This window comes from Rhynchophorus ferrugineus, unplaced genomic scaffold (assembly GCF_030347505.1).
Source record: "Rhynchophorus ferrugineus isolate W39M unplaced genomic scaffold, kcgeb_rfMv2 rfM11, whole genome shotgun sequence".
NCBI classification, from domain to species: Eukaryota; Metazoa; Arthropoda; class Insecta; order Coleoptera; family Curculionidae; genus Rhynchophorus; species Rhynchophorus ferrugineus.
The window spans coordinates 31,433,750-31,448,520 of record NW_027472590.1 but is presented as its reverse complement, the minus strand read 5'-3'; the positions used below and the strand labels follow the sequence as shown (position 1 = coordinate 31,448,520).

Genomic DNA, 14,771 nt, shown 5'->3' with positions numbered 1-14,771 from the left:
AATGGATGGAGAAAAAAGAGAACACAACATAACTAACAAGGATCTGTCCTAGTCTTTTAATTCATTAAAGTAAACTTTATGGAACTGTTTGAAAAATTTTCGATGTCGGTTTGGTTGGCGCAATGGTAAAGGCGACAGGGCGGTCCATCTGCTGCTGCAATATTCGCGGGTTCGAATTCTGCTGGGGCGTAGTCGTAAATTTATGTTTGTGGTTGTTTAATGTGTTATGTTTGTTGTGGTTATATATATATATATATATATATATATATATGGCAAGAATCGCCTCAATCTACCATCAAGTGTTCTTGCCCTATTACCTTTTGCTTAGCTTTTACATAACTCATTGAATGTTCATTATATCACCAGGTGTGTCGGCAATTCCTTTCCGAATTATTCACTAAAAAACAGGGTATTTACAATGATTATTAAGTTAACATGTCATTTGGTCATATATTTTACTCATCTCTCAGACATTTTATTAATACAGCATTCCAATAGAGTAGCCTCTCCTTTGAGAAAATTTTGATTTTTTTAAATTTTCTTTGAAATACCAACTTCTGCTGAGTAAGCGTGTGTGAAGTGATGGATTCTCAAACGTGGTGGTCGAATGGAGCTCGGTCTGGAGAATACCGCGGGTCTTATAAAATTTCCCATTCAAGTGTTCCGTTCTCTATCAACCTGACACCAACAGATATAGAGCATGGCCTTGCATCAAAGCTATTTGGCGTTGCACTCGATGAGAGGATTTTGTCAAGTCATAACTGTGAATTTTCCGTTTCACAACTTTCGGAGTAAATCTGATTTTCATCACCCTTTATTATTAGATGTAGAAATGTCTTCCTTTCGTACCGTTAAAGCAGAATTTGACTGACGATTTTACGACTTTATAATTGTCTGTCATCCAATTCATGTATTCAACTCAGCCTACAATCAGCCATTTGCTTTTTGAATTTGTAGCGCGTTCTCAATCAATAACTCCTGCAATTCCCCATCCTGAAACGTTTTCTGCCCACCAGGACTATCTTTGTTTTGAACGTTGACATGTTCAGTGTTCTTTTGGTTGAAGCATGCTCATCGCTCTCTTTCTATTGATGAAACAAGCTACCCTAATTGAACGTTTTCAAGTACAATACGGAACATTTTCGAAAACATTTTATTCTATTACGCTGTTAATTTTAGCCGACGTAAAATTAATCGTAAAGTAATTACCAACGCATCTGGTAAAATTAATTGAGTTCAATATCACAAAAGATATTCCTTTCGCTCCATCAACATGTTGATTTCAATAGTTACGACTTACAACGAATCTATATTTAGCCAACAATTTAAAAAGGTAATTTTGTTGACGATAAACCTGCTACACTCGCCTTTAGATCGAACTAGATGGTTGTTGATTGAAATAGAATCGGCATAATTACCAATACCGCTGCCTGATATGGAAAAACCATCATGTCCTATCAATTAAAAAGCTTTTTATAGAATGCGCTCTATCTTGTGCTCTATCTATCAAGCGTGTGTTTGTTTTTTATGATTTTTTCCTATCGCAAAACAACTGAGTTATTAATAGATCTGTAATATATGGAATGGAGTTGTTGGCAGTTGCACTTCCCTTTTAGATTTTAATTGAAAAGTTAAATAATTTAATGGTACATTAAAATGAAGTAGATTTTTTTTTTATTTTACTGTTAGTGGTGTTTCTTCGACATTAGTTTTAATACTGTTACTAACTTTGTCGTGTTACGCTAATAGAGCAGCTATTTAGGAGATATTCATTTGTCGCATAAAAATTGCTTAAGAATATTCCTGCGATTATTAAAGATATTTTCAATATTCAGTTACATTTTTATGTTATCCCTTAATCCAAACTCGGTAACAAAACAAAAGTTTCAAACTTTATATATTCACATGTCATGTATATTCACATGTCATGTACATGTCATGTATTTGTTAAGTTATAAAATTTTCATGGACTTATATTTTAGAAACGCACACAAAGAATATGGCATTTTATACTTTAATTTTATGGAAAAATTCGTTTTTCGATATTCATACTACCAAAATATTAATGGTTTCGTTATATTAATGTTATCTCGCGGTCATACTGTTACTGCAACGGTGAATTTCATAGTATGTTTGTTGTAAATGAGTTTCTTGTTTTGGAGATGTTTAGAGTGGAAGTTTTATTACATTAACATGTTGTGGAAATGGGTTAATTGAGTTTACAGTATTTGCCGGGTGAGTGTTGAAAGTTTTCTTGGCTGGAATGCAATTTGACGTCTCCTATGAAAACCGTCTACTGAAGATAGGGGACCATATAGATAATGCACGTCATGTTGAGAAAATTTTTAAAAATGTGTTCATTACATTGCTGCTAGTTATTCTCGATTAGCCTACAATTTTTCTGTAAAATAACTTAAATATACGTATATATCTAGCAGGGCGCATCAGCCCTATCTTAGTCTCTAATGATGTTTATGTATGAGTATTAGCACCCCAGTTTTTCTATTATATGCAGCTCAGTATACTACACAAGATCAAATGGTTTATTTTGAGTTTATATCCTGTTCTGGTGTTATCCGAGAATTGTATTATTTTGATATTAACATGATAATGGAGTCTTCATGTCTACTTCAAATACTCTTAATTTTCTGTGACATGTGGAGGGGATGTCTGAAGGTTTCAGTGTAAGTAGTCTTGTAGTATCTGGGTGAACCTACAATACCTATCAGGTCATCCTCATAATGAATTTCGTGGGTTCATATAGGTTTCAATAGTTACTTGTATAAAAGAAGTTTATTACGTACTGATAATGATAGCTATTTTTTTCCAATTAACTACTATATTTTCCTATATTTCAACTTCCTTTAAATTTTTGCTCAAAATCCATTTTGAGCTACTTAGAGTAGTGGCTACATAGAATGAGAGTATTATTTAGTGTTTTTGGAGGTTGGGTAGTCTGATTACATTTGAACTTCTCTTGCAAATATTTATTTTCGTTAATTTTTATATTTGTTTTCCAGGTTAGGGTTCAATTATTTATTTTTTCACTTGCGTTGCTTTATTTATATTGTCCGACCGCAAGAATCGCAGTATAATCAGCTGGCATAGCCATGGTGATATTTTTCCTTTGTGGTATAACACAAGTGTAGAGTAGGTAAAGAATTTGTCCCATTACGCTTCCTTTTGGTCACCTGCTTTACATTCTTTTATAGTAGTACTCTAGATCTATCTACAGTATCTACTACTATCAACAGAGACTATTACATAACATTATTTGACCGCTTGAAAGACGAAATCGTCGAAAGATAGCCGCATTTGAAGAAAAAGAAAGTGCTGCTTCAATAAGACAATGCACCGTGTCACAGGTCAGTGAAAACTGTTCTCAGATCCCAAAAGAATGCTCGCTGTGAGGAAATTTTTGTCGAATGAATAGATGATACCCAAAACTGAAGCCTATTTTGAAGCAAAGGAAAAATCGTACTACAAAATTGGTGATCGAAAAGTTGGACGGTCGCTATAATCAGTGTATCGCCCTTGAAGGGAATAATGTTGAATAAAAAATCTAACTTTGCCAAAAAATATGTTTTATTATGGTAGGACGGTGAATTTTAAATTGATCTGTTATGCCTTCTTGTGCTATATTTAAGAATATAGCTGAACATACCTTCCTATGAACCCGAACTGGTGACTAGGTGTTAGGTTACTTATAAACATGAAAAATGTATTGTTAATTGAAATAATGTTTCAGTTATCCGTACATATAAACATTTCTAAAATCTGTATCTATGGAATCAAATTTTCGAGATGTTAAGAAAAGTAAGACCAATAAGATTAGATGCATGTTCTACAGGATAGAGTTCTAAAATGTATTGCAGGTGTGCCCAGAGACCATAAGATTGATTACCTACATTGAGACCTTCAAATACCGAGTCTCAGGAAATCAATAGAATCGTAATCCAGAAAGTAGTAAAAAATTACGCTCTCTACTATAATCCCTACCAAAAGCAAAACCGCACTAAATCCCTTAAAGCAGTTATCAAAATAAAACGATTCTCTTATGGATTATAGAAGAAATGTTGTTTGTTTATATATATTCTGGCTCGCAGACGATAATCCCGACCAACTTTTCGAAATCCTTCTCCAGCGACAAACGGCTAGCTCCGAAACAGGGCACGCAATTAAACTGATGGTGGTAAAACAGTTTGTTTTTGCAATGTAAACTGACAGAAAAACATTTATCTCGAAAAGGTGGTTCCATATAAATTGAAATGGAAAGCAGCGTTGTTTTGATGTTTGGCTTGGTTGAAGGGTTAGTTAAATATTGTTAAAGCACCGGACCGAAAAAAAACTGTTCAAGAATTTCGGTTAGCGACACGAAATTATTTTAAAACATTTGTTACAAAAGTCTACTTCATTAATAAACATAAACTAACTCACTTTTTTCTGTCTCCTTTTCCTTTCCTCTCTCACCCATATATATATATATATATATATATATATATATATATATATATATATATATATATATATATATATATATATACTGTTATTTTATGGAAGGAAATATCAAAAATATCGATTTTAATAGTTCTTTACCCTTGTACTTCATATCATCCGCAATATAATTATCTTAAGTTAAGCACTTATTGAGGTATATATATTCCTGAATCTATGAGCTCCAACTGATCCAATAAAATATCCGAATTATTTTAGTTCAGTATCATTAAGCCAATGCAATAATTCAGATACTTGCTCAAGATATTTTTTTAGAGAAATAAACCCCGTCATATTAGTTATTATTTTTTATATAGATGGCACTTTTAATAACTAATGTGATTCGGAGTGTTAGTGCGAAGTACTCTGAAAGACTATTAGTGCATCCCAATGCACTCACAAAACAGTTAAATGTGCGCGACGACAGTGCTGTGCGTAGGCTCAAAGGTAAACTACCATACGAACCGATTAATAGACACATAGAGTGAGATTTAATAATCTCCAGAATAAGTTATAATACTTTTTTATAGTTTTGACAGTATCTAAAGGCTTTTAAATGAGACTAGACCGATAATGAAGGAAGAAATTATTCTGGAAATATTTTTACTTCGCGTCCTGTTGTTTTATTTTATGGACCTGGAAAACTAGAACGGGATATATACGAGCTGTTGTTCCAAATAATTTAAGGAAGGGAAACCGTCTAGGAGAAAAACAACTTTTTATTGTTTCATATTTTGCTGGACCTGGTAGGGTCACAGACAAATTACACGTTGTTTCTGGATATATTTCTGTGATTTATACAAACAATAACGTTTGATTGATGTTTTTGATTGAGATTTGTTTTTTGTAGCTAAGGTAGGTAATAACCTATCGTAGTTATATTATAAATAAATAGTAACTATTCCTTAATACGTACGTACTATATGTATATTGTCAGAATAATGAGAAACAAGAAGATTTAATGGCATTCAACCAAATATTTCCTTACTTTTATTATTTCAAGAGACTAACATTGTACGAGATCAGTTTTTAATCAGATCAGATTTTAATAGTTCTTTACCCTTGTACTTCATATCATCCGCAATATATTGCTGATTAAAATACATGCCAACACTTAATATCATTGAATAGTGTTTAAAAATAGTTGGAATAATATTTCCCCAAAAAAATATCATTATTTATTTATTGAAACCTCAAAAAGATACCTAAAACTTGTGATTCTAGACTCTTAAGCTTCATGACGCACTTCGGGGACTAGCAATGGATCTGATGCTGTTGTGCCAGGTTGGTTCTATACTTAGGCATATACATGACAATGTAAACAGTGTTATTATTACCGGCAATGCCTGTGGGACAGTTAATAATCAGTCAGCAGTCTGTGGTTGATTAGTCTAATAAGGCTAATCGCTGGGATAATGGGCAAAATAATGCTAAATTAGAAGAAAACTAAAAGCCTAATGTGTAAAACTTTAGAAATCTTAGAGACATTTTAGATATAAATGTAATAAACTCAATACTAATGTAGTTCTACTGATCTTAAAACACTAGGTGGACATAAAAATGATAAAAGTTGTAAAACATAACAGGTCAATTGAAAAGACCGCGGCCTACCACAGTAAAACACATTTTTTTTCAAAGTTAGATTTTTTTATTCAACATAATTCCCTTCAAGGGTGATACACTGATTATAGCCACCCTCCAACTTTTCGATACCATTTTTGTAGTACGATTTGTGATAGATAAGGAAGCAATTCGTTTTCACTAACTTGTCACACGGTGCATTTTTTTGGTGAAGCAGCACTTTATTTTTCTTTTGATGGTTCTCCCTTTTTCAAGATAGCCAGTGAAAATTATTTCATGCGCATCCCAAAATACAGATGCCGTAACCTTGCCAGACGACTCTTGCGTTTTCCCACGCTTTGCAGCGGCTTCACCATGTGTAGTCCACTCGAATGACTGTCGATTGGACATCGGAGTGCAATGATGGAGCCATGTTTCATCCATTGTCACATATCGACGAAAAACTCAGGTTTATTACGCTTGACCATCTTCAAACACTACTTGAGTTGATGACACCACCGAATCATCAACTCGTCGTTATTCTTGGTCAAAAGTGAGCTCGCGCGGCACCCACTTTGCACAGAACTTTCTCGTACCCAAATATTCGTGAATGATATGATGTACATGTTCAGTTGATATCTTTAGAGTGTCTTTTATTTCATTCAGTTTTAATTTACGGTCATTCAAAATAATTTTGTGGATTTTTTAAATGTTTTCGTCGGTAACAACTTCTTTTGGGCGTCCGCTGCGGTCACGGTCTTCGGTGCTCATTTCACCACGTCTAAACATAGCACACCAATCCTTGATGGCTGGTTTTCCTGGGGCAGTGTCCGGAATCTCGGAATCAAGCCAAGTTTTTGCTTTAACTGTATTTTTTCCATTCAAAAAGCAATAATTTATCAATACGCGAAATTCCATTTTATCCATATTTTCACAATAACAAAAATTGCTTCGCTGAAAATGCTATATATATTTATTAGTTTGTACAAACTAATAATCCGACAGCTGTCAAATTTATACACGCATCCTTGGAGTGTTAGGGCTAAGTATATGTTTTATATGGATGTAATTTTAGCACTCGCCATCTATGTGTCAGTCCAGAGACTTTTCAATTAACTTATTAACACTTAACTTGTTGAAAACGTATGAAAATATTCATAATATCAGAGAAATGTTGGAAATTGGCAGCAGCTGTTCTGATCTCGTACAATGTTAGTCTCTTGAAAGAATAAAAGTAAGGAAATATTTGGTTGAATGCCATAAAATCTTCTTGTTTCTCATTATTCTGACAATATACATATAGTACGTACGTAGTAAGGAATAGTTACTATTCATTTATAGTATAACTACGATAGGTTATTACCTACCTTAGCTACAAAAAACAAGTCTCAATCAAGAACATCAATCAAACGTTATTGTTTGTATAAATCACAGAAATATATCCAGAAACAACGTGTAATTTGTCTGTGACCCGACCAGGTCCAGGAAAATATGGAACAATAAAAAGTTGTTTTTCTCCTAGACGGTTTCCCTTCCTTAAATTATTTGGAACAACAGCTCGTATATATCCCGTTCTAGTTTTCCAGGTCCATAAAATAAAACAACAGGACGCGAAGTAAAAATATTTCCAGAATAATTTCTTTCTTCATTATCGGTCTAGTCTCATTTAAAAGCCTTTAGATACTGTCAAAACTATAAAAAAGTATTATAACTTATTCTGGAGATTATTAAATCTCACTCTATGTGTCTATTAATCAGTTCGTATGGTAGTTTACCTTTGAGCCTACGCACATTTAACTGTTTTGCGAGTGGATTGGGATACACTAATAGTCTTTCAGAGTACTTCGCACTAACACTGCGAATCACACTAGTTATTAAAAGTGCCATCTATATAAAAAATAATAACTACTATTGCGGGGTTTATTTCTCTAAAAAAATATCTTGAGCAAGTATCTGAATTATTGCATTGGCTTAATGATACTGAACTAAAATAATTCAGATAGTTTTTTGAATCAGGTGGAGCTCATGGATTCAGGAATATATATACCTCAATAAGTGCTTAACTTAAGATAATTATTTTCCAACTTATTTGCAAGAACTTGGTTAAAGCTTATCGCATATATTGCTTCGTGAAAATTCGACCAGAAATTTAAAACCTCATATTTCTTTTTATAGAACCCCTTAGAATTAAGTACCCCACCTAATACGTTTACGGACATCAAAGTAAACGTTCGGCATCCATAAAGACGGCCGAAAACTGAAACAGTCGTAGGCATAATTTAGTTAAATCGTTCGGAACAGACAAAGTTTATAGGCGTTCACCTTTATCCTGAACATTCGGTGATAAATTGCAACAACAGCAAGGAAATTATATGTCCCTAAAATATTCAAATTATTCCCTATTTCCCAACGGACGCTTTAATCTGGAACCTTCCCTGCTTTCGAATCCTGTTCGATTTTCCTTCTAAACCCCGAAAATCCGTCCTTACGTCCGAAATTGTTTGTGTATCTCTTACAAATATTCGATACCAAGCGAGTTCGGTTATTGGGTTTAAGATAAACTATTTTATTTATAACATCTTTATTAGATACGCTTAGTGCAATCTTAATTCTAAATTAATTTATTACTACTTTTCATTTGTACTTGGATTAATTCACAAGCAAGAGGAGTACGAGAAAATACATCAATATGTATTCCTCAATTATAAAATTATGATAACTTATAGCTATAGTTTACACTAAAGATATACAGTTTATATAAGTTCGTATGGTTCAATCTCCTTATAGCCTGCGCGCTATCCAGCAGTTGTATTGCTTCCACGTTAGTATGATTTAGTAATCTTCCTTCGTATTTCAACGCGAAATCTTGGATAACTTCGTAAATCCATTTTATTTCCAGGTCTTCGTGCAGTTCTTCATTGGTTACGCAGCGATAAGCATCGGTAATCAATCGAAGTACCTTATTTTGACAGCGTTGGATGACTAGTTGATTTAAATTTTTAGTGCAACCACATATCTGCACCCCATAGATCCAAATTGACTTTATAATTGTTTTATAAATCAACCTCTTTGATTTTAGATCAAGTTGAGAGTATCTTCCTTCTAACCAGTATAGTTGTTTTATTTTAGTTTTAATGTGTTTTGCTTTTTGTCTAACGTGATGCTTCCAATTTAATCTACCGTCAAGATGGATTCCGAGGTATTTAGCTGATTCTGCTTGAGGAACTGGGCATCCATTGAGTGATATAATTAAGTTTTTATTATTTCGCCGCATTGCAAAATTAACGTGGACATATTTGGGGCTACTATTCGTAGACATCTGTAGTTAATGAGCATCAAGTTCTGATGATATATGCTTGATTTAAGTGAGATAATTTGCTGTGACTGTTTCAATGTCTTAAGAATCGTTAATATAAAATGAAATATGAGTAATAATAATATCTTCTCTCCATTTGGATGTTTCCCAATGTATGTCGACGTCTACAGATAGTTTATTTATCAACTTCTAAGCTGTCGGAACATTCTTTGAGAATTTGAGCAGGGTTTTCCTCGAATAAATCTTATAATTTATTTATCTTCCAGCTCTGTTAGTGCTCTAGGCTGTTCTTTGTCAATGATGAGTTTGGGCCATTTTTAAGTGGCTGAAATCAAACAATTGAGGTATGACGAAGCAGTGTCACCATCTCGAAAACTATTATATTATATAGGAATAGGTAAAAACGATTGAATTTAATAGTTAGGATAGGCTATTTAACAGTATAGGCTCCGGTAATTGCTTTTTCACAATTTAATTTTAGAGAACATGTTTGAAATATTTTTATTAAGTATGTCAATCAGCTATGCTATCAGTACAATCAGATATTTAAGCATTTCCATCTTTCTGATATGTCTTTGGCTTTTAGACCTCTTTCAGGACAGTTTGAAAGCAGTTTATTGAAGAAGTAGATTTAATACACGCCCAGAAAGTTTTCAACAGATAACAGCCGATCATAAATTCATTTTTGTTATCATAAATTCGAAAATAAGAATGAATTATTCGCCAATATTTCTAAATTTAATCTCATAAAACTGCTTAATGGACTTACTGCCGCGGTTTTCAAACTATCCTACGCAGCCTGATTACTAGTTTAACTGGTGAGCCACAATTAAAATCATATTTATATAATCTCATGTTTACAACAATGCCCTAGTAGAATTCGAACTCATCTAGCACAGTAGAGGAGGGCTGTTGAGTCACTGTAATCACTGCGGTTTACTAGCTGGCACTTAGTAAATTGATAAAAATATGTTATTAACCTATTAACTCCAAACGAACTTGCTAAAGGGGGCAAAGAAAAGTTCATTGTAAAAAAACTGCTGCCAAAAGAATATAATGAAAACTTTACACATTTAACAACATAATTTCATTAGTACGGTATTATTGCAATATATACTGTAATATTTTACAGAACCGACTGTAAACTAATCAGTTGGTAGTATTTAAAATAGTATTGTAAATAGATAAATAGATTAAGGAAGGTGTTAAGCTAAATTGTGTGTATATAGTAGAATATAATATACGTGTAGTCGATAGGTTAAATAAGTTTTCTGTTTATTTTTATTTAGTTATTTAATGATTATTATGTATATATTTTATTTGAAAAGTGTTTTTTATACTAATTTTGATTATCTTTTAATTTCTAGTGAGTTCCTAATTTTTTTTTGATGTAGATTTTTAGTTGGATATTTACTCAATAAATTACGCAGTTATTTTGTCAAGTGTTAACATACAATGGATAGCCCTAGTAAAAGTGCAGCCCATATGATGAAAAATAGGAATGAAGAAATAATGATTGAAAATAAACGCTTGAGGCCTCGGGGTCCGTTGCTTAATCTAAGTGATTTTACAAAGGTTCCAAAGAAACTAGAACAAAAAAAGTTGCTGCACCCATTGGGAACCGAACCTGCGACTTCCGCGTCGGAGCTTTGAGATTCTAACCGTTACCCAATAGAAAAAATTGTTTACAATATTTTTACGACTCCTCGTATGATATGGTTAGTGCTTAATAAGCAATCTGAATGGCTCTTGCAGTGAAATACCACATCAGTTGAGCAATATCACTCACAAAATATACACATAAAAATCTAATTATTTTAGAAAAAAAAAAATGTGAAAACATTGTACAGCCGAACATAGAACCTCCTTCTTTTTTGAAGTCGGTTGAAAATAGCAAGCATGGATGACACTGAATGCTAAGTTACAGCTGAAATTTGACGTACAGCTCAAGTTTAAAGAGTACGCCAAGAAGGAATGATCAGAACTTTTTCATTACACCAAAAAGTATCAAAACTCCCATATATGTTTTACCATTATGAATATTAAAGAACAACGAAATCAGTAAAAACAAACATATATTATAAGTTTTTACGGCGTATGTTTATTATCAATTTATTTTCGTTATATCGGATTATTCTGAACTTCGTAGAAGAATATATTGCTGTGATATGAAACCCGATATTCTCGTTGTTTTTTCTAACAGAACTTGTGTTTTAAATTAAAATACCGCACAGACTGCTGACTATCAAATTGGTTAAGCAAATGAATATGTGATGGACCTATAAACGGAATGGTGTTTTATGTTTACACAACGAAATATCAAATACATATTAGACATATAAATTGTAGCGATCTATTACGTTTTCAAGTTTTTTATATGCGCTTTTGATGTGTTGGTTTTCGGTCTGTTTATATATTATGGAATATGGAATGGTGAAAATGTAGGTCAAACTAATGAAACATAATTTTATTGGGGATTGTTTAATGAAAAAAGAGGTATGTTAATTTTAGTGGCAATAAAATGAATGAAAGTTAGTTTTTTTTAAATTTTTGTTATAAGAGGTTGTTATTGTTATTTACTAAAACGCTACCAACTCGTAGTCTTCACTTATTGGCTGAATTTGACTTTTTATATGTAAGGTAAAATTTGAAATCAAACAATCAAACAACAATCAAAAGATACAGCAGACGTTCGTTAATGTAAACTCATTCCAATCAAGTGTTGTTCACGTCATCGAAATGTTTACATTAACGGACATTATTTGAGTGCGCTGTGATCTGATGGGCCATTTAGTTAGAATGGTGTTACGAGTGAGATATATAAAAATAGACATCGGGGTAATTTCTACAAACCCTATCACCTTTTATAACTAAATAAATATTTCACCAGCGTCTGTAATTTATAAAGAACTAAAATATCTATATTTGACACTTCCTTAATTTTTTTCAGTCTCAATGCGAATTTCCTTATTGTCCTCTTAGTCGATATCTTCCTTCTTAGTATCATTCGTCGGCTTATATTTGTTTGTTAATTTAAAATTAGAAAAAGTACAAGCATTGTTGGGATTTATTATTTTTAGTAGTGTTGGGAACTATCGAATGTTTAGTAATTGACTACTTTTTACTATCGACTGTTTTGGTCGCTATTTTTGGTTCGACTGATTTTGTTACTATTTACTATCGAATGTTTCGGTCGTTTTAGTTACTATTTTTGGTTTTATTAATTTCATTCGACTGATTTTTAATATTCTGGCTCTGTCGTCCTAGATCTTGACAAAAATGTACCCAATTTATGCTACATAGATTTTTATGTAATATATATAATTTTATGATTTTTTTTTTTGGTAGTTTGCTTGTAAATAACATGCAATGTTATATATTAATATAGCAGCATTTTGGAACGATATTTTTCAAGATTGTTAATGTAATAGGGTAAAAAGATTTAAATTGTGAATGATAAATAGTAAAATAATTTTGACTGTTTTTATGGCAATAAAATACTTCGATTATTCACTCGATTTTTGTTAAGAAATATTTCCGTTCAATAATAAATAAAGCATTTACTTTATTTGAAGAAGCTCTAGTAGTTATAGTGCGATCATTTTCAATTATCATGAATTTTTTTATGATTAGGTATATGTTTATTATTTATGGTTATTGTACATCTTTAGTTTTAAGTTTTGTCTTAGTTCTGTTATATTGTCTATATTTATTATAGTATATTATTTAAAAATATCAATTAACATATTAAAATACGATAAAACATTTGTGGGGTATTATTCCATCCAATCGAAAAATTCCATTCTATTTTACCGATCCACACTACATTCAGATATAAAAGTAATTCTACTTCGTTTAAAATTAAATTATTAATTGCATGTTAATAGTATTTGGTATTTTTTTCCTTTTCTTTTTTAAAGTTAGTGCGTGAAGGAATATGTACATCTTTGTTTCACTTATACTATCGTTGGAAAATAAAGTGCATATAAAATTAACTGCTCCAAGCAATTATCTCCATCATTTCCTCTCTCACAATTTATATAGGATTCGGACATCTTGGTCTGACATCACAAATTGAACAAAACAGTCGAACTGTGCATTTGACTGAACATTGTAATTACTATTTTCAGTCGCTAGTTTTTTGATTATCGACTGTTTCGACTGTCGATAGTTCCCAACGCTATTTTTCAGTAAGTTATCATCTAAGGAAGCACTGATAAAGATATTTGCTTTTAACATCAGTTATTCCTTAATCACACTTGATTATATGTATTTAAAACAGCTTCCCAAAGTCTCAGATATATGTTCAGGATTCTTTGATAGGTCAGATAAAAGTAAAAACTCTCGAAGCATAGTTTGGTAGGTTTTATGATGTAGAGGATGAATAGGTCTTGTTTTTTAGAAGTGTTTTTATCTACAAATAAAATAAATATTTATCTTTAAATTATGAATGTAACATTTGTGATTACAAAATTATTATCTTGTGAAGTTACTTCAGGAATATAACATTTCTCACCCAAGCGGTGTTCAGTCACAATCAAGTGTCAATCAATCGACAATTAATAAACAATTAATTTTTTTAAAAGATCGCAAATTTGTTGCTTCTCTTGTTACGAGTTATTTTTATTTTGTGTGAACTATTAGCATTAGTACAAATCAGAAACGTTATTTGTTATTTTCCGAATATCTACTCGAAGTAGGTTTTTCAAATGATGTAGCATATATCTTTTTCTAATAACGTTTTCCAAGATATACCATTCCCATAGCAGATATAAAGTTACTCTATTATTAAGTCCATTTCGTTAATAGTTTTAATAAATTTGTCTTTGGAAGAATGTATTAATTGTGTTTGTACTGATAATATATAGTACATAAGGTTTAAGTATGCAATATTATTATTTATATTTTGCTAAATTCATGGTTAACACCTGGCGAAGACGGCCGAGTTGTGTAGTATTTTTTGAACTGTTGAAACCTGGTGAAACAGTTAGAAGTAATAGCTGCTGACAACAGTGATCAATTTTAACCATTAATTGATCGGCAAACGTCCAGAATAGGCCCGAAGACACACTAAAGTTATTTTACATCACAGTAACATAAAGCAAAACCGGTCAAGAAATCATTGAAAGCATTTGGATGGGAAATCGCACCAGCCATACTCTCCAGATATTGCCCAATCCACTTAGCCAATTTTTAGCAAGTTAGAAAATGGCTTTATGAATGGTTTTACTCAACAAAGATAAACAATTTTTGAGGGATGAGGTCCATAAATTGCCTGAAAGTTGGTCAAGATCTATCTAATAAAATTTCTTGAAAACCATATAGTATTTTTTCGAAAAAAACCGGTGATGACTTTCCGGTATACCTGGTAATTTATATTCCTAAAATATAGTCTATTTAA

At 32.1% G+C, this 14,771-nt stretch overlaps 1 protein-coding gene across 3 annotated transcripts in view; it reads right to left on the bottom strand.

Moving 5' to 3' along the window:
• The window catches only part of LOC143204512 (synaptotagmin-10), a 93,101-nt gene that overhangs the window by 66,713 nt on the left and 11,617 nt on the right, over positions 1 to 14,771 (bottom strand). The window lies entirely within an intron of this gene.